Here is a 20322-nt window from a genome sequence, read left to right as displayed (position 1 = left end):
TATAAGATCACTAAAGAACATTGGAAGAAAATGTGGAAGGGAAAAGATGTAAATATCTCAATTCCAAACACACCAAATGCTAATTTTGGTATATTTTCTTTCAGTGGCTCTTTAGTGGTTTAGGGTTTTTAAATGCAGTTATAATTACACCGTATGTAAGATGTGCACTAAATTTAATGTTCGGATCATAAGCATCAATCTATGGCAGTCTCTTGAAACATAGCAAATATCATTCCTACCACATCAAACTCAGTACCACCCTTTAATTCACTCTTAATTGTACCACTGCTTTCTATTTTCATGTACGTTTTGGCTACTTGATGTCAGACTCCCAGAGTAGTATGTAAATTTATGCCCACAACTGTCTGTTGGCCAGCATCTTGTATTTCTTGTGACAGATTTTTGCCTCACGTATTTTGATGTTAAGGTACTGAGTGTACAAATGTTCAGAACAGCTCTGCCTTCACAATTGCTTCTATGAATATGAAATTACCCTTTTATCCTGCTTGATGCTGTTTATTGCCTTCAATTGTGCTTTGTCTGATCCAGCCACTCATGCTTTTCTTTTGTTTGCATTTGCTTGCTATAGCTTTGCCTACCCTGCAGCTGTTTTATTTCAGGTGAGTTTCTTGTATTAATTTAATCTAGGGTCCTTTGTCTTCCACCAGGGGAGTGTTAAATGCTTTACACTGATTGTTGTAACCATTCTGGGTGGCTTCCTGCCAGTGTGTTTTGTGTTTCCTGCATTTCCTTCCTTTTGTGACTTTTGAGCCATAGCTGGTGCTATTTTCTTTTCTTTTCTGCAGTGATGTGGAAGGGAGACATCTTGTTTCTCACTCTACTGATCTGCTTTCTGTTGCCTCCAATGAGTGTTTAATGTCTCTCTGTGTTCAGTTTCTAAGCAGCTCAGCTTATTTCAGCCTGCCCTTCTCATCTCTACAGCAAGGTTCTAAAAGCTTGATGTTGATTTTTGTTTGCCAACTCCAGGAAGGGAGTCCTGTGTGTCTGGAGCAGGAGACAATAGGCCATTTCCGGTGCCCTCATTGCTTTTTGAGAGATGAGGGACACCAAACCCTCTCCAGAGGGTGTATGCATTGGACAATAGTGGGCACTTGGCAAGGCAGAAAGTGTTCAATATCACCCTTGTATGGGGGAGCCCTTCCTTCAGGCTCTTCTGGCGTTGAGTGGAAAAAGTAGCCTGAGTATCTGATCTCAGCTGTCAAAGATGAGCTCTGTCAGGAAGAGTGTCCCAGTGCAGAGGAACAGAGAGAGGGTGTGTAGGGGACCTTATCTAGTTCTTGCCTAGATATGGGGTGTGGGACAGATCAGACTCAGGTGTGACATTTCCTGGGCACACAGATTATTTTAAAAGGTCCTTTTAATGACTAGTAAATGGAATTTCAGTGAGAGCTATCTGGTGTCTCCATTTGTCTTTTGTCTTTGCATGGTAGTACTCTGATATACAGTATATGAAAACTCTCTACAATGCAATTAGCAGTCTTAAATGGTTTGTTTAATTTCAGCATTGGTATTGTTTAATTTATTTGAATGGTTGCTTTTCTGTATTCCCTATCACAGTGTTGATTTTGGGTAGGCCACTGTCACACTCACAGACAAGGAAGGCTGAGATCTGCAAAAGGCAGGCAGGATACATGAGTTGGAACAACCTGCTTCATAACCTAGATAGTCTTTAGAGGAAGTACAGTGAGGCAGCCATGTCTTCTAGGGACCCTGAACAGCAGGGCCTTGGACTGGCCTGCTCTCACTGATCCTATTTGACTGGGCCAAGATTTTCCCTAGAATGTCCTCAGAGGCAGGCAATATGCAAGAGATCTGCTGGTGAGAAGGGGGGGATAGCACATGCAGTGGTTGGTGCTGTGATAGGCCAGTGTGACTTTCTGATAGGCACGAGGAAAGCAAGTGGCACCCCAGGAGAGCAGATGCACTTCCCTGGACCCCACAGGCTGATGTCTCAGAGTGCAGAGTTTCTCTGGCACCAGAGTCTTGGCTAGGATCCCTGGGAACATTTTAGCCAGAATTAAGAGGCAACATCACCAGGGTCTAGACAAGCAGGAGACAAGAAAGTCTTGGGGCTGAGACAAAACTAGGCTTCATGATGCTCTAGCCTACATGGCCAGGATAACTACTGACAAGCCCTAAGAGCACCAGATTAGGAAACTGAGGTCCGAAGATGTAGGTGATACATCCAAGGTCACTCAATAAACCCACCCAAATGTCTTACTTCATCTCAAAGTATTTCAGTATGTTGGTGTTTCCTCCTATGTGGACTGGTATGAACTCTGTAACTCAGTTTTTAAAAATTAATTTATTTTTATTTTATGTGCATTTGTGTTTTACCTGCATGTATGTCTCTGTGAAGGTGTCTGATCTTGAAGTTACAGACAGTTGTGAGCTTCCATGTGGGTGCTGGGAATTGAACCTGGGTCCTCTGGAAAAGCAGACACAACACATGAATGTGTGTATGTGTGTGCTCCCCTCAGCAGCCTTCACCACTCCCTTATGCTTTCTGCTCATACCTCATCTTGCTACACGATAATTGTCTGTGTACCTAGGAGCAGGAATAGAGCAGCTGCTCTATACATAGTCAGCATACAGTAGATTTTGTTTTTAAGTTGGTAAATTAAGCCAGGAGGTGGTAATGCACACCTTTAATCCCAGCATTCGAGAAGCACAGGCAGGCAGATCTCCGAGTTTGAGGCCAACCTGGACTACAGAGCAAGTTTCAGGACATCCAGGGCTACACAGAGAAATCTGCTTCAGAAAAAAAAAAAAGTTGGTGAATTTACAACCCTCTACTCATGAACAGAGTACCATGGCTTGGTCCTATTAAATATGTAGTCTCTTTACAATAGAAATGCTAATTGCCTTGATATGATTATTACAAATTACAAGCATATATCAAATTATACTGTACCTCATAAATATGTATAAATACTGTGTCAATTAAAATAAGTGATAATACTTTTTAAAAAATCAGTTATTTTGAAATTATGTTCTTTTTAAAAAGATTTATTTTGTGTGTCTGGGTATTTTGCCTGCATGTTTGTCTGTGCCTGCCTGGTGTCCATAGCGGCCAGAGGAGGGCATCAGAGGCCCTGGAACTGTAGCTACAGATGACTTTGAGCCACTGGGAACTGAACCTGGGTCCTCTGGAAGAGCAGCCAGGGCTCCTAAGTGCTGAGCCATCTCTCTAGCCACTAAAATTATGTACTTTGTAGGGTTAAGAACTATAAACCTGACTCTGTTACACAAAGAAACCCTGCCTTGGAAAAAAAAAGAGCTACAAAACTACAGATGCTCAGATTCCTTTCCTTAGTGCTGCCTCTTGCAGCAAATGCTTTAATTGTAGGGCAAAGAGTCCTCACAGCACATGGGTTTCTCTCAGAACTCAGGAGGCAGAGGCAGGTAGACCGCTGAGCCCAATGCTGGCTTGTTCTACATAACAAGTTCCAGCCAGGGCTACACAGTAGGGCCCATGTCTCAAAAAATCAAAAAGAATTGACTCACTTAAGCCAGAGACTGCCTCGTTTACTTCTATGACTTCTGTGTTTGGCATAGGGCTTACCACAGAATAGGAGCCAGGTATGAGACTACACTGTGAACACTTGCTGAGCATTTACTGTGTGCCGTCTGTATGCTTAAGGCTCATCACAAGAGCCTTTATGAACTGACATTTCAGAGCCTCGGTTTCAGAATGAAGAGGTAAAAGGACTGCTGCTCACAGGGCCATAAAGTCACCATCACCCCAACCTTTCAATGTCAGCCAGTGTAACTGTCCATGCCTTTACTGTTTAGATGATTTCTCAATCTGGATGTTTTCACCAGAAGTTATCATTTTAACCCATGGCACTTGGCATATATTGGTAGATGTTGCTGTTGGAGTCAAGACCCTGACAAGCCCATAACATTCTATCACTCAGTGTTTATCATTTCTCATTAGTGAAACATTTGTAATGCTAGGGGCCCTATCAATGGACAAACCCATTCTGTATTTAGCCTTCCAATACTGTAGAGGGTGTCTGGAAGCCTAGCACAATCCTTCAAAGAAAATTCAGTGAGACACCATGATCTCTTCCACTGTCTATCTTGTACATCAAACTCCTCTTTTAGTCGTCAAGGGATTCTCTCATAGCTGTAAAAGCTACTCCCCCATTCCACCCCCTGTATTCTCCACAGAGCTGCAGGTGCCTCTTGGAAGAAGTGTCACGTTCCTACTGGGTTCCTTTGTTTTCTGTTATTAGAAGCGTAGCCATGGAGAGAAATCTGGTGCCGATTATGACTGCAGCCATTTCTGATTTTACTTCCAACTAGCCAAAAGAGGATAAGATTTGGTTTTCAACCCTGCTGCCTATAGAAAAATAAGCAGAATAAATTTAAGATGGCAAGTCCTGAAAAATCCCATTTTGTGGAACAAGCTTTCTGCATGGGAGGGGTTGCTGCTGATGGGTGCTACATTCAGAGCCTCGGGATTTGCAGTGACCTTGACTTAGGATCCTCCCAGCAACCACTCTGGGAGGCAACCATTTAGAGATGTCATTGGGAAATCATGAAACAAATGACAAAACCGCCTGTCTTCTAGAGCAGAGAGCAAAGACCTCAGCCCAGGGCACAAACATTCTGCCTTCTCCCTCACAGAGAAGGCTTTTTGTAAGCTTTATGTTCGGGGCTGGGTACCACAGCTGTTTGAGGCATCTGTGCTTTTTGGCAGTCTCAGCTGCCTGCCACTTGACACAGACAGTGGTCCTTGTAGCAGACCACCTATCCTACCTAAAGCTTTTGTGAAGACTGAATGAGGTAGTATAAGCTGGAGATGGTGGAATATGCCTGGAATCCTAGCATTTGAAACATGAGATGAAGAGTTCAAAGGCAGCCTTGGTTATGTAACAAGTCAGCTGAAGCTATATGAGACCCTATCTCAAGAGAGAGAGGGAGAGGGAGAGCAAGAGGAAGAGGGAGAGAAAGACAGACAGACAGACAGACAGACAGACAGACAGACAGACAGACAGAGACAGACAGACGGGGGAGGGAGAGAGAGGCCATGTGAATTCTTTTGGAAGCCGAAGAGTGCGAGTAGGAATGTTTGTTGGATGGTGGCTGCTATCTGCCTACACCTTCCACAAGCTTTAGCTTTGGATATGTTTGATTCGTGCCCTCAATACTGCAACAAAATGCGCACATCCAGTGGGTGCTCCAAGCTAGTGGTTTTGTATCTATGATCCTTTGCCTAGGAATATTTTTAACAGTTATTGTCATAGCTACTTTTCTTATTGCTGTGACAAAGTACCCCCCCAAAAAAAGCAGCTTAAAAAAAAGAAAGGGGTCTGCAAAATGGTTCAGTGGGTAAAGACTTCTGACAGTGTTTAATTGTAGTCTCCAGGCCCCACAAAGAGAAAGGAGAAGATCAACTCTCAAAAGGCGTCCTTTGACTTCCATTTGCCAGCTATAGCATGGGCACAGCCGCCCCACCCCCACCCCATGCGCGCTCTCACACACACACATTTTAAAATGTACTTAAAAGCATAGTTTTGTATACTAAAGACAACAGGAAAGGGTTTATTTTGGCTCACAGTTTAAAGTATGGTCTATCGTAGTAGGAAGGCAGGGCAGCAGGAGATTAGGGTAGCTACTGGTCACATGTATCTATCTGAAATTAAGAGGCAAGGGGAAATTAATACTAGTGTTCACTCATTTCTCCCTTCTATCCAGTTCAGAACCCTAGCACATGGGTGGTGCTGCCCATAGGTTTTGTTGTTGTTGTTTTGTTTGGTTTTGGAGACAGGGTTTCTCTGTGTAGCCTTGGCTGTCCTGGACGCACTTTGTAGACCAGGCTGGCCTCGAACTCAGAGATCCGCCTGCCTCTGCCTCCCTGAGTGCTGGGATTACAGGTGTGCACCCAAATGCTGGGCTACTGCCCATAGTTAAGAGGGGTGTTTCCCCTTCTTTTAAATTAATCTAGTTAATCAGTTCCTCACCAGTGCTCCCAGAGGCTTGTCTCCTAGGAGTTTCTAGTTTCTGTGAAGCTGACAATCAATATCAATCACCTAGTTCTCTAACACTTGTTATGCAGATGTTCCAAGCTTCTCAGTGTCTAGTTCCTATAGAAACTCTCTCCAGTGACCCTAAAACACATGGTTAGCCTGATCTCAGATTTTCTGCCCCCTGTTGGGGATGGTCTGATGTATTTTGATGTTAATTACTGTTTGTTGTCTGACCCACCTTTTGTTTAATAAGAAGCCATCCCACCTGGGCAGGGCAAAGGAGATAGGTGGGGCTAGGAGAAAAGAGGAGAAAGAAGACCTAAAGGGAAAAGAGGAAGGCCACCATGGGTTAGCTGGAGGAGAAACACATGGCTGGTGTAGATGGAGAATCTGGCCCATATAAAAAACATGAACAAGTATATGGGATTATAGATGGGAGGTAGCTTGATAAAAGTTATTAAAACAGATGACATGAGATTGAAACAGGATCCCATGCCTGTCCCACTATGGAAAGTAGTTTAGAAGATTAAGATCTGCCCTGCCCCAGGTTAACTAAGACTATTTGAAAATATAACAAGGGTCTGTGCCTTGATTAATTGCTAGCCAGGCCTATTGATAATACATGTAATTTAAAAACAATAGCCCCCACCCCAGCCTTCCCTATTGCACTAACCCTTGATGACCAAACAGAAGACCTCTTTACAAACGACAAAGACTCTCTCCTTCCTTCAAACATTACTCACATTGCTCCCTCCTGCTGACACTGAAGGAGAGAGGCCACGATCACTATGGTTAAGAACAGGTTCTGTAGTATGATGGTCTGGGTGGGGTCCCGGTTGTCTCTTACTGACTGCATGACCTTGGACAAGTTTCTTAAAAACCCCTGAACATTGCTTTCCTCAGTTGAAAATGCAGACAGAATGGTTGTCATTTACACACAGTGTCTGAACCACTGTAAGCCTTTCATAAAGGAGGGGTAGTATTATTCTACAGCACAATGGCCATAGCAGCACACGAAAGCTTTGTCTTATTGTACCAGATGAGAAAAATTAGGCTCAGAAAGGTTAAAACTCAGGCTGGGGTGAGAACTCAGTAAAGTGCTTCTCTTGCAAGCCTGGGGACCTGAGTTATATCTCCTTGGACTCAAATTTAAAATGGTGGGAATGGTAGTGCTGGGGAGGCAGATCCCTAGGATTCACAGGCCAGTCAGCCTAGCCTACTAGGCAAGTACCAGGCCAATGAGAGAAGCTATCTTAAAACCAAGATCTGAAGATTGCCCTTTGACCTCTACACACATGTACACACACACACACACACACACACACACACACACACACACACACACACACACAGTTAAAGCACATTTTCATGAGGCCACATATTCCGTGGTGAAAATTGGATTCAGAATGAAGTCTGAAGTGGAATCCACATCTTTTTCACTGCTATAGCCAACCTGCATTAATGCAGCCTTGGGATGACTTCAGTTTTTGTTCCTTGGTCCACTCTGTATGTGAGCGTTTCTCTTTGCCATTCAGAAAACATGCATCTTAAGACCTGGCTGACCCCCAAATTTAGCATCTGCACTTGGTCCCTGTAAGTCAGGAGTCTTCCAACAGAGACAGGGAAGCTCATCCCCAGGCCCTTCTACCTGAATCCACCAATCACATAATAACTTATGAAATCTGATATTCACAACTTCCTATGAGACCAATTTGAACAATTGCTCTATAGCCCAATACTGTCTGTTAACATAATTTTTCCTGAGCTTCACGTATATTCTTTCCTTTTCTACTTCCCCACTGGTTTTTATTTTTCAGATAGTTTCATACGTAGCCATCAACGTCCAAAGTGATGGGTTTACAGGTGTAAGCCAGCACATCAGGACCACTTGTTATTTCTTTGATCTGGGTGAATTTTCATTAGAAGACAAAATGGTCAAGTAGTGACTGGAGATATAGCTTGCTCCAGGAGGCAACATTGTTCTGGGGGTCTGGAATCAAGATTTTTTTTCCTCTCCACTTCTTCTTCTTCTCCCTTCTTTTTAAAGTTGCATAATACATGCTCCTAGACAACTATGGTGAACATGCCAGAATTTCAAGACAATGCAGCAGAGAACAATGCCCATTTGCTATCTGCCTCATCATCCCAGAGAAGAAACCTCACTGGACAAAGAACATAAAACGGTGTAGTGTGTGTTCAAAGATACCAAGATCATGCCTTTGGTGCAGCCTTACTTTATCTGGTGAAACTGTTTTTTCAGGCCTCTCTGAGTAAGGGTGGAGAATAAAGCAGAACAGTTGTTGAAAAGGCTCTGGAGATTCTGAATAGAAACCTCTCTACTAAGAACAAAGAGTTTGCCATTAGGAACAGCAGAAGTCCTGCTTAGCGGTAGCTACCACTTGTTGAGTGTTTGCTCTGCTCCTGGGTTTTTATTTGTGGTGTCTAATTTTCTCCTCAACACAAACTGCAAGAGAGATGCAACTATCTCCATTTTACAGAAGAGGAATTAAAACTCTTGCCAAGGCCAAGAGCATGGCAGAAAAGCCTTGATCTTGAGTGTGTTTGATTCCTGTCTAGGAATTTCCCTCCAGAGCACAAGGCTCTTATTCCCCTGAGGAACCCTGGAGACCAAGAGACTTAGAGCTCTTGACTCATCTGGTACAGGCATCCTCTAATCATCCTCTTCCTCAACTCATTAACAGAAGTCAAGATATGTACATAATCTGGTTAGCTAATATGTTTGTTTACTGTAGGCTTATGGAAATGGCTTGAAATTTTTCCTCAGCATCATCAGCCACCAAAAAGCAGGGGCCAAATCTCAGCAACTCATGAGTTATACTTGCAAATGTTTTCAATCTCGTTTTAATGACCAATAAATCTTTATTTGATCTATCTGAAAATCTCCTGCTTACTTTTCTCCTGCTTCCCTGGCTTTTAATATTCTATATATCTCCATTATCAACAACATCTAATATTTAGTTAATGTTAACTGTAGACCAGTTACCGTTCTAAGTAATTTAACTTATAATAAAATAGGCAAGATGTTATTCCCTCGTTTTATAAATGAGGATATAGAAGTTTAAGGGCACACAGCCTAAATGATAGAGCCAGGATTCAATTTCAGGCCAGTTGGCTATAGAAATGACTTTGCTAAATACCCATTTATAAAAAAAAAAATCTCCCCAAAAGGGAGCATGCTAGCATAGTGCTAATCTACTACAAATATAGCATGGATAGAAATGTAAATAATACACAATTATATTCATATGTACACACACAAATATATAGATAGATATAAATTTTTACAGTGCTGGGGCACTGAACCCAGACTGGGCTATATACCAGCATTCAAATATATTGTTATAATTTAAAAAATTTTAGGTTTATTTACTTCTAGTTTATCTGTATTAATATTTTGGCTGCATGCATGTATGGTTGGGTCCTCTGAAACTGGGGTTTAAAATGGTCATGAACCAACTTGTGGGTGCTGGGAATCAAACCTGGGTCCTCTTAACTGTTGAGCTATCTCTCCATCCCTAGTATAAAGTTTCTAAAAGTTACATTTGGAAAATAAACAGAAGTTGTTGGGCATGGTGGTGCATGCCTTTAATCCTAGCACTCGGGAGGCAGAGGTAGGCGGATCACTGTGAGTTTGAGGCCAGCCTGGTCTACAAAGCGAGTCCAGGACAGCTAATGTTACACAGAAAGACTCTGTCTTGAAAAATGAAACAAAAAAAAGAAAAAGAAAAATAAACAGAAGTCAAGTAGAATTAATGTTAATAGTATCTTTTTATTTAATTCAGTGTATACAAAATATTATTTCAACCTGGTCATACTCCAAGTGTCCAGTAGCCAGCAGGTGGCTGCCATTGAATGTCATGGGTAAAAGCAGACTTTCTGTTTTGTCTATTTTACCTTTTTTTTTTTTCTCTCCTGTTTAAACTTTAAATTTGGGTTTTGGTTTAGAATTGAATCAAATAAGGCTGATGGAAATGTGCCCTTTGGATAATTTAATGAAAGGAGCAGCAGTTTAGGACCATGGAACGAACATGCATTAGGTGTCATAAAACATGTGTTTTAAGACTCATCTTTGCCATTAGCCAGGGATGGGGTCAAAGAATCCTTCAAATTCCTGTAGCTTCTGTCTGCATGATAAAACAACATGATAGTTTATGATACTTAAATGTATTTCCATCTTTACAAAGTTCTGCTTAAAACAACACTCTTTTGAGGGTTTCATCTTCTGCATTCTACTCAATATATATATATTTTTTTGTCCAGACGTGTGCCAAGTTGGGGGTTGATTCCATGAGCCCAGATATGTACCAGGTACATTGCAGGCATAAGAAATATTTGTTGGGAGTTGAAGAGATGGCTCAGAAGTTAAGAGCATTGGCTGGCTCTTCCAAAGGTCTGGAGTTCAATTCCCAGCAACCACATGGTGGCTCATAACCATCTATAATGGGATCTGGTGCCCTCTTCTGGCCTGAAGGCCAGATGTAGGCAGAACATTGTATACATAATAAATAAATCTTTAAAAAGAAAGAAAGAAATATTTGTTGAGTGATTATAAACCCAGTCTTCCTTTGAGGGAGCTCTAAGTTATTACTAGAATAATTATAAGAGTCTTAGGAATTAATTATATATTTTGTTTCCTTTTTATATTAGATGAAGTCTTCATAGCATATGCTTTCTGGAGGATATACCCGGGATTTAAAACTATCTCCCGATCCCGTTAACGAAGATGATGGTATTCAGCCCTAGGCACGGCTGTCTAGAGACCTTCACAAATGGCTTCTTATTACAAGCTGTTCTGGTGCTGAGGAAAGCTAAGACTCTAAATAAGAAAACAATCAAATCTGTGTGTGGTCCTATGAATCAGAGCAGACCCAGATGGGAAGCCAAATCCTTGGCCTCCAAATGCTCTCAGGAACCACATCTCGTGTCAGAGCTCTGTAAAGCCCTAGCACGTAGAGAAAAGGACTCTTTCAGGAACAGGATGGAGTCCTAGCTTGATGAAAACATTTTATTAAGAGAATAGGCCTGCTATTTCTGAACGATATGCAAACCAAAGCCCAGGGAGAAGAGAAAAAGCATGTTTACCCACTTTAGATGTCTAATGCATCATCTACCAAGTAGAGAGTTCCTGGGTACAAGGCCGTGCGGTGTAGAAAGATGGGGGCAGTTGAAACTCACCCTGGGGAAACCAGAGCGTGTGGTATTAAGTTCACCAAGCCCCAAGCTGCCCATCTTCAGGAGTCTTGCAGACACATCTGAAGCTTGTGATGGTGTGAGGACAGGAACATAATGTTTCCCCAAGACTGGCAGAGGTTCGCAACAATAAAAAGTTTTATTTAGGTGTTAAGAACTTTGATGTGAAAATCTGAGAATGAGAATAGATGAAAGGAGTCCCCTAACAATGTCCCTGTTTTGTCAGCTCTGAATGCACTTGGTGTTTATTAAAAAAAAAAAAAAAGCAAAGAGGCTTTTCCCCCTCCTTTCTTTCTTAAAAAAATCCACTTTATTGCTAACCAGACTTAAATTCCAGTGAAAATCTTCCATTCTAGAAAGAAAACCCTGTATTATTACACTATCTTCTCTGGTAACCAGGTTCAAGCAACAATCCTTACCACAATAAGACAAAGAATGGACATAAACTTGCTGAACTTGACATCACTCTGTGGTTTGTGTTTGAATTCTACTTTGTCCCTAAACTTCATTCCTCTAAAACTTAGATATACCTTTACATAGGATAGTCCAATACTTAAATTTTTGCTTCAGCAGTATAAAAAGAAATGTGGCAAGGGTGGATTCATAGTTTAATAGCTATGAATGGAGCCTAAACTTTGTCCGTTTTGTGTGACCTCAGGCAATCCTCTTTCCTCTGAAAGCTTTGTTCACCTTGAAAGTGGGAATAACACCAGCACCTACCTCACAGGACTGTCAGGATTAAATGCACTCTAGCATGCCAACCGCCTGATTTAGAAAATGTTTCCTCTTATTGTTAGCTTGTAATTCTTTAAATAGGGATTGCCATGGCCTTATTCAAAACACCACAGTGAGAACCCCTACATCTCAGTTTCCTCCCATGCTCTTCTGTGATCAGTTTAGGGAAATCCCCTCAGCTCTGTTCTAGTCCTCATTCTTTGCAGCTGGCAGGCAGAGGCCCGTATTCCAGAACCTTGGATAGATCCACGCCTTTGCCACTCAGCCAGTCTGCCACTCAGGAGCTGCTAGTTGAGGGAGCTACCTTAACTTGGGGAAATTTTTACAGAAAGGCCGTGTAAAAGCAGAGATACTCCTAATATGAGTGCTGCCACTTGCATGCACACTGACACTGTCATTCATGCTAGATCTTCAAAATGGCCTGCCTTCCCTCCTGTATATTTTTAATGAGCCTCTTCTCTGAAAGCCACACCTCCACCCGAAAGATTTTCAAACTTAAGAGTTCTTTTTTTCTTTCCTATGAACTTCAAGAATTTTTTGAGGCCCCTCCGAAGACACCACCCACCCCTGTTATCTGCTTTTTGTTGGCTTCAGTACAAGGATTAAATCCCCGTGCCTCCCCCATCCCCCCCATTCCCCCATGTGTGTGTGTGTATGTGTGTGTGTGTATGTGTGTGTGTGTATGTGTGTGTGTAGCCCTGGCTGTCCTGGAATGACAGAGATCCGCCTGCCTCTGCCTCCCAAGTGCTGGGATTAAAGGCGTGCACCACCATTGCTCAGCTGGATTAAACATTCTTGATTAACCTCAAGTAAAAAGCAATACATGAGCATGAGGAAATGTTTTACAAGACAAAGATTCAGGTATGAATTAAAAGAAACATAAAATAATGTTTCCACTTTGGGTGATGCTAGACACTCTTGCTAATCGGGATGACCAGGTGGCTCAATTTATGAGGCGATTTAGCTTTTCACTCACCAATGCAGAACACAACACACTATATGCAGTCACCTTCTGAACAGGCGAGGAAGAAATTAAGTCCTATTTTTACTTTATGATACTGAGTCATGTAGTTCAATGCAAATCACATGGATGCCAAAGTAAGAACAATGCCAGGTATTTAAATACCTCCTTTCCTTTGAGGAGCTCTAACAATTTTGTGACAGTGTGAAATCCTTTCAGAGCAACTCCAGAAGAGACACATGTCACCAGGTGGGCATTTAGGACTGTCTCACCCGTCTTCCCAACTCCAGGTCTTAGGAAGAGGAGACAGCATTGCTCAAGGACCTTTTGTGTTCCTAATAGCCTCCAGATGTCTGAAGTTTCTAAGTCATAATGTCATTAAAGAAAATAAGGCTTGGTTTTGAAAATGTGTTACTGACTACCTTTAAAAAACAAGGAGAGAAAAAGATAAAAAGTGGCATATGAGAGAAAAGGAAAAGTGAAGAAAGGCTAGGGAGAGATTAGAAAGGTACCCGAACCTCCCTGAGCTTGATAACTGTTTTTTATGCATCATTCGAATAGATGGATTTGATGCCATTTCTCAATTGTAGGCCTTCAGACCCACTTTTCTAGGTGGCTGAAGACAGCAGCAGTTTCCCTGCTTACTGTCATTTAAGAGAACCATAGATAAGAACAGCATCTTGTGGGAGGAAGGTACCTCAGTGGAAGAGTGCTTAATAGGAATCCAGAGCCGGAGTTCAATACTGTGAAACAAGCAGACAAACCTAAACATCAACATCTACTCCAAAGGTAGACAGGAAGTTAGCTCCAACAGAAAGGTGTGTGGTAACAATGCCCACACCTGAGCCCAGCAGCTCTGAGCCTCTCCAGCAGAGGTCACTGTAGATGCTGGCAGTGGATTCTTAAGGGGAAAGGACCAGGTAGGCTTGGCTGGCTGGTGGTTCCACTGCCTGGTTCTCCTATAGTCCATAATCTATCCTCTTAATTTATGTGAAGGAGATTATCTTGAAGCTACATAAGACAAAACAAAACACCCCCCCCCAACCTAACTTTGGTATAAAGTGATGGTGGTAGTGAAACTGGGGTCAGTTGCTGGGACAGATGAGTCTGAGAGGGCTAGGTTCATCTTCTAGGAGCATTACGACAGAGACTCATCATATAGCCCAGGCTAACCCCTAACTCTTACAATTCTCCTGCCCCAGCCTTAGAGTGCTGAGATTACAACCATGCCTGGCTTGTACCTGGCATCTCTGAGACTCCATTTGTGATTGATTATGAGTAACTCTAGCTCTATAGCCCTTCCAGACTCTATAATAGGCCTCCCCAGTCTTATTCAGCAGCTAGAGGTAGTGATAGGGCAGATCCTGGTCATTAGGGCAGCCCCCCCCCCCCCAGCATGATAAAGTGCTCCAGGGAAAGAGGACTGATGAAGATGTTAGGGTCAGATTTGGGTGACCAAAGGCTGAAGGGGGCGGGGTCCACATCCTTGTGAAGTTCCACTGACTGGAACGTAGCCTGTCCTTCAAGCTAGACCCTAGGCAGTTTAAAGTTGCCTTCATCCCGAGAACACCCATTTGGACCTTAGGTCAGCATTGTGGCTTGAGAGTTGAAAGGCTAACTCTCATTTTACCTTCTACATCCAAGATTAGTTCCTCTTCCTCTTCCTTGTCTCCACCCCTCCCCCTGCCATATGTGTTAAGCTCACCACAGCAGGGCATACACGTGAACACTGGAGAACAGACAGATACATTCACCCAGTTACACACATTGTCACTTACACTCTGACCCACACCATTATCAATAAAAACACATCTAGCCACAGAACCAAATTTGCCCTAATATAGCTGATAGTGAGTCCCGTCAGCATGCCTCTTCAGACCTGGCTCACTCATGTTCCTAAACCCCTACCCTTCCTGCAAGGTAGAGCCCCTGGTTATACCTATCCTCTTGGTCACAAGTCCTGGCTCTGGTAACCATCGCATACACTGCATTCTTGGGGCAGTACCGACGGTGGGGTTGCGGGGTGGCGGGGGGGGGGGGAGGTACAGAGAGGAGTGCATGGCATAGGACCCAGCACAGCACAACCACCTCCTCCCTCGGGATTTTCCATCCCGGCTCGCGCGGGCCCGCGAGGAGCGAGCGCGCTTTGTCTCTCCGCTCCTGGCACGTTTCTGTGGAAGCTACCCGTGCCGCGCCCGAAGCCCCCCTTCCTCAGCCGCGCCCCTCGCGCAGTCCAGCCATGCACGCCTGCCAGTGCCGCGACCGCCGCTTTGTCCTCCCGCAGATGCCTGGACAGAGCGCAAAAGCCGGGCACCTGAGAGCAGCCGCTGCGCCGGGTACCAGATCCCCCAGTCCAGATCTGGAGCGCGCTCCGCATGCAGGAAAGCAGCCCTCCAGGGTCCGCGAACGCGGAGAACGTCGCCTGGAGCTGCGGGTTGCTGGAGAGGGAGACTACCGGGTCCAGTCTCTCAGGTGCCCATCTAGATCTGACTCCTCGCTGCCCCGTGCTGGAGCTTTAATCCCCGGGGCGTGGCGGGGCGAGAGAGACAGTGTCCACTCTGTAGTGCCTGGGACCTGGATCTAGGTGGAGAGGGCCTGGGAGATAAGACCCAGGTAGGGAGGGTACCTTAGCCGCTCACGTCCACCCACACCCAGGCTATTCAGACTTAGGCGCGGCTCCATCACAGAAGATGGGAGCATCCATCAGTGCTTTCCTTTATGGGAGGTTGGGGTAGGGTGGGGAGGGGTCCTACAGCCCCCTCACTTTCTCCATTCCTCAAAAACAAATGCTCCACAAAGAACCCAACTGTGTGCAAGTAATAAGGGGAAGAGTCTGGATGTATCCATTTCTTAGGATGTAAAGGAGGCCAAGGGGGAAGGGTCTACCTAACAACTCGAAACCCGGGAGAATCTAAGAGGAGGGGAGGAGTCTCATCAATCACACCTCAATCCCCTTTTGCACCCTCGAGCTGCTGGGATGTTGCAGGGAAGGGTCTCCCTTGTCTCCATATCTCCCATCCTAGAACATTCCCTCCATCCTCAACAACCCAAACAGCCTCGACTTTAGGCACAGAGAAAGGGAGACTCCAAGCCTTTTCCCATGCTCTCCCAGGAGAGACCGGAGAGGGTCTTCCAGCCCTTGTCCTTTACACCCAAGAAGCTCTTTTACCATACGACAAAACCCAGCCTAGGCTGCTCCGACCTCAGGCACTGGGCCACGAAGAGGCCCGCAGACAGTCCTCAAGCTCCATGGACAGATGGTGTTGAGTGCGGCGAGGACACGTCCCGTCAACTCCCCAGGCCCCCCTCTCCTCAGTAAAACAAAAGCGAGTCCTGCAGCACCCACCTCAGACGGTGTTCAGGAGGGCGCCCGGCGAGGGGCAGCGCACGCGGCGCCTCCCAGCTCCTGGCGACCCGGGCTTCCCAGAGGCGGCTCTCGCGGCGGCGGCGACGGCTGCAGCGGCCGCGGCTCTGGCATCCGGAGCCTCCCTCGGACTCAGCACCTGGAGCGGCGAACAGCTCCGCGCCTCATTCGGCTGACCCCGCCTCCCGAGAGCCGCCGTAGCCAATGGCGACGCGGGATCCGCCCAGGAGGTTGCCCATTGGGAGATTCCGGCCCCTCCGTTGAGACCTCATCCCCAGAGACCGCCCAAGTATTCGCTTTGCCTGCTGGAATATGTAGTCTCTTAGGGCCGTGGAGTGGGCTCGTGCCGCGGGTTGGTGCAGAGATGGACTGCATTTCCCAGAGTGCATTGAGGAGCCCTAGGCGCGGAGGAGGGTGGGAGGGCTGTTTCCATAGCAAAGCCGGGCCCCTTGGGGATGGGTGATGTGGAAGTGGGGCAGGCCCTGAGACCCTCAGAGGATCACACGTGATCTGTGATCAGCGTCCTGGGAGACGAATACGGGCCTCTTTTTCTCTCTGTTCCTACCTGAGCCTCAGTTTCCCTGTCTAGCAAGGTAACCAGATGGCCTTGCTGCAGCACTCGGTGGAACCAACCGGCCACTTTGGTTCTTGGTCATCCGAGATGAAGAAGTATACAGGAGGAGACCTTCACAACCGCATCCTGAACTTTTATTTTTTGCCTTAATCCTGACTGCAAAGGTTTTTACTTTTTAGCCATATTCTTTGCGCCACTAGGACCTTTCCTTCTTGTCCCCACATTCTTGCCAGCCCGATTCTGCAGCCGCTCCTTCAGTGCTTTCTGATAGAGTGAACCACCTCTGCTTAAAACCCTACGCGGGCTTCCTGAGGCCTCTGGGATCAAATCCACATTCCTCAGCAAAGCTGGAAAGTCCCTCGAGAATTGGACTCCACCCTCTTTTGCGTCGCTCTGAACTTTGGAAACTGGCAACCCGTTTTCTCTTACTCCTCTGGTCTCCTCCATCTTGCCTTTCTCCAATTCCTCTCAACACCCTTAAAGCCCTGCTTAGATGTTGCCTTGACGTGTGAAGACTTCCTTGATGTTCAGGGTTGCACATCTCTGCTTGTCAGCCTCTACTTCCCCTATTTTATTTGCATGCTTACACACCCATCTTCCTCATGAAATTGTAAACTCACAGAGTAGAGGCGAGACCTGCATTATTCATATTTACAGTTGCATGTCTACAACATTTGACACGCAGCAGGCATTCAAAAAATGTTGAGATTTGCCTGTAGATATTTATTGAAAATCAACAGCAGTTTAACTGATTTTGGCACACACCTTTAAAATCTTTATTTTCTAAGGTTAGGAGTTCCCCATTGCTAGAGATGTTCACTGGAAGTATGCGACCAGCTTGGAAAAAAAAAAGTTTAAATGCCATTGGTTGGGATTTTGCCTGAATGTCCTGAGGGTCCTTTTATGGTTCTAGAGAGAGAGAGATTTGTACCTGCTAATCCTGCCATTTCCCCCACTAAATGTCATCAGTCCCTCATGTTCCTCTATTTGTAGCTGTTGGCCCTGCTTTCTATGTCTAAATGCCTACCTCCCACTCACTTTCTGGGAAAATCTTCTCTCACCTGTCACTCATAAAATAAGATGCCGGCTGTCCTTTAAACCCTCTGTTCAGCATCATAGGACTCCACGGTGATTTCCTACCTTGCTAGGTAGCATTTCCTCCCTGAGTCTCCACTGCAGATTCTGATATTGACTAGATGTCCCATTAATTCCATCTGTATTTTATTTCTTATTGTCCTAGAATTTTAGGGTGTATGACAGCAAAACATTCTGAGTAGAATGTCTTGATGTATGTAGTTAATTCGTAATGGGAAGGGAAGTAAGCAGAAAGACCACCACTCTGAACAGAGCCTGAAGGAAAGGAAGCCTGCCATCCTTGTGTTGGTGGTCACTACAGAACCAAGGCTAGGGCAGAGGAGTGAGTAAATGCTACTTCTGCCCTAACAGGGCTTCTAATACGTATTGCAGAGGGCCTTTGAACTTGGGTAAATAATGAAGGAGGGCCATTGGAGCTGACTTAACAGATGGGGCCTCATTACTGAGGATGAGAAAACGGCAAGGAGCAGAGGGAAATGGGATGTGTTGAAACTCAGTGCCCAAGTCTGTGGATACAGCGAGAATAAAGGCTGTTGGTAAAGCAGGTAAGAGGACTATACTGTAGAGTGGGCATCACCTGGAGCCAGAGGGGAAACCATTTGGAGGTCAGTTGAGCCCTTCAGAAGTAGCGTTAGAGCAGGAAATTCGATTAATGACAGAACACCTATTTACCACCTCCAAGGCCCTGTTTCTAACTCCTGGCGCTGGGTCCCCAAAACTAATGCTAGTTTTCATAAATGGTTCCAAATAGGAAAAAGTTGAAGTTCCTGGATTCTCCCAGCACCCCTATGAGTGCTAAAAATAGAATCTGCTAGAGTCGGGAAGCCAGGTTATAATCCTGATTTTATCTCTGATTAGATGTATGACCCTGGGCTGGAACCTGTTTCTTCGGCTATAAAATGCTGTTTACTGGTGTCAGGTAGAAGCTAATAAGGGTATAGGTGAGGAAATTCAAACCCATTTACTAGCTGTCTGACCGTACAAAATCTACCTTCTGGAATTTGTAGTTTGCTTGTTTGAAAACATTGCAAGGGACAGATAAAGTTGCCTTATGTAAAGGATTTCACATCCGTTGAGCCTCAACACGTTTGTCTACTTCCAGATCTTGTGTCTTGTTTTGTCAGATACTGTCGAGAGGAAGAGGTGAAGATGATGCCCAGGCCACTTAGGGGTTGACTCTTCCCTCAGTTAGTACTTGCGCAGCTTGCCTGGGTTACTTAATCTTTAAACCTTTGCATCTCAACTTCAGAATCTGAGAAATGGCGATGACGGTATCTCAGAGTGGAGCGGGACGAGCTCAAGTGCCTGGCTCATGAAAAAGTGTTCCGTGTGTTTAGTTTCTCGTTGTAGGGGCAACTTGAGGGTACAGAACCCCAAATGGAATGGAAAATTGGGTACTTAGCAGCTAGAGTTGTAGAAGATTCCACAGGAGTGTCCTGCTAGTCTTCTCCTCCTTAAAGAGGAAAACTGAACACTGAGCTTAGGGAAGTGACATGGTGTTTTTAACGAAGCAAGGAAGAAACTAACTAGAATGCTGTGACCTTGGGGCATTGGACCAGGGGTGTGTCCTGAAACATCTAGCAGAGTAGGCTGAGGGTCAGACTTTATTCTAACACTAACGAAGGGTTTTAAGGAGATGATCGTTTTGAAACTGTCCAGGGGGTGTACGGAGAATGACCAGAAGATGAGGGTAAGACATGGACCGAGAAGCCGCCGCAGCGACCTAGCCCAGTGTGGAAAAGCACGGATAGTGTCTTTGCACTATATTAAAGAGCCAAAGTTTAGCCAGGCGTGGTGGCGCACACCGTTAATCCCAGCGCTCGGGAAGCAGAGGCAGGTGGATCACTGTGAGTTCAAGGCCAGCTTGGTCTACAAAGCGAGTCCAAGACAGCTAAGGCTACACAGAGAAACCTTATCTTGAGAGAGAGGGGGGGGCGGGGGCAAAGTCTATAGAGAGAACTTTGGGGGTTTCGTTCAGTTGGGTTTTTAAGGTTTTTATTTGTTATGCCGTGGAGCACATGTGGAGGCGAGAGGACAGCTTTTGGGAGCTGATTCTTACCTTCTACCCTTTTGAGGCAGAGTCTGTCTTCTTCCTGCAACTGTACTCCACGCTCTGAGCCAGCTGGCCTGTGAGCTCCAGGGCGGTCTCCTGTTTTCTGCCTCCCATCTCACGGCAGGAGCCCTGGGATTAGAGATGCACACCACTGCTTGGGTGATTTTTGTGGCCCCTGGGACTGAAATTCAGGCTGGGATTGCATGGCTAGTACTTTTACCCACTAAGCCATCCCCTTGGCCCCTTGGTTTGTATTTGAGAGAGTGTCATGTTATACAGTCTAGGCTGGCCTTGCACTTGTGCTCCTCCTGCCTCAACCCCGTGGTGCAG

The 20322-nt window shown here is 45.1% G+C and overlaps 1 protein-coding gene across 1 annotated transcript in view; it reads right to left on the bottom strand.

The window, feature by feature from the left end:
* Positions 1–16355, bottom strand: part of SMPD3 (sphingomyelin phosphodiesterase 3) — an 85291-nt gene extending 68936 nt beyond the window's left edge. Inside the window, exon 1 of the mRNA XM_084757340.1 lies at positions 16253–16355. The gene's annotated coding sequence lies outside the window, so the exon portion shown is untranslated. The remainder of the gene's footprint in view (positions 1–16252) is intronic.
* Between the last annotated feature and the right edge of the window lie 3967 nt (positions 16356–20322).

Source organism: Acomys minous (assembly GCF_964271855.1).
Source record: "Acomys minous genome assembly, chromosome: 14".
In the NCBI taxonomy this organism is placed as follows: Eukaryota; Metazoa; Chordata; class Mammalia; order Rodentia; family Muridae; genus Acomys; species Acomys minous.
This window is presented reverse-complemented; position numbering and strand designations above follow the sequence as displayed.